Source organism: Marmota marmota, unplaced genomic scaffold (assembly GCF_001458135.2).
Source record: "Marmota marmota marmota unplaced genomic scaffold, marMar, whole genome shotgun sequence".
NCBI classification, from domain to species: domain Eukaryota; kingdom Metazoa; phylum Chordata; class Mammalia; order Rodentia; family Sciuridae; genus Marmota; species Marmota marmota.
The window spans coordinates 21,913,395-21,914,585 of record NW_026000185.1 but is presented as its reverse complement, the minus strand read 5'-3'; positions in this window follow the sequence as shown (position 1 = coordinate 21,914,585).

Here is a 1,191-nt window from a genome sequence, read left to right as displayed (position 1 = left end):
TGAAAAAGCATTCGACAAAATACGGCATCCCTTTATGTTCAAAACACTAGAAAAATTAGGGATGACAGAAAATTACCTCAATATGGTAAAAGGTATATACGCTAAACCTCAGGCCAGCATCATTCTAAATGGAGAAAAATTGAAGGCATTCCCTTTAAAATCTGGAACAAGACAGGGATGCCCTCTCTCACCACTTCTGTTCAACATAGTTATTGAAACACTAGCCACAGCAATTAGACAGATGAAAGAAATTAAAGGCATAAATATAGGAAAAGAAGAACTTAAATTAGCACTATTTGCCGATGATATGATCCTATACCTAGCAGACCCAAAAAGTTCAACCAAGAAACTTGTAGAACTAGTAAATGAATTCAGCAAAGTGGCAGGATATAAAATCAATACCAATAAATCAAAGTCATTCCTGTATATCAGTGACAAATTCTCTGAAATAGAAATGAGGACAACTACTCCATTCACAATATCCTCAAAAAAAAAAAATACCTGGGAATCAACCTAACAAAAGAGGTGAAAGATCTATACGATGAAAACTACAGAACCCTAAAGAAAGAAATAGAAGAAGACCTTAGAAGATGGAAGGATTTACCTTGCTCGTGGATTGGTAGAATTAATATTATTAAGATGGCCATATTACCAAAAGCACATTACAGATTCAATGCAATTCCCATAAAAATCCCAATGACATTCCTTGCAAAAATAGAAAAAGCAATCATGAAATTCATCTGGAAAAATAAGAGACCCAGAAGAGCTAAAGTAATTCTAAGCAGGAAGAGTGAAACTGGTGGTATTGTGAGTCCAGATTTTAAACTATACTATAGAGCAATAGTAACAAAAACAGCATGGTACTGGTACCAAAACAGGCTGGTAGACCAACGGTACAGAATAGAGGACACAGAGACAAATCCACAAAATTACGACTACCTTATATTAGACAAAGGTGCTAAAAACATGCAATGGAAAAAGGATAGCATCTTCAACAAATGGTTCTGGGAGAACTGGAAATCCATATGCAACAAAATGAAATTGAATCCCTTTCTCTCACCATGCACAAAAGTCAACTCAAAATGGATCAAGGAGCTAGGAATCAAACCAGAGACTCTGTGTCTAATAGAAGATAAAGTTGTCCCTAATCTTCATCACTTGGGGGCAGGCCCCAAATTCCTTAATAAGACA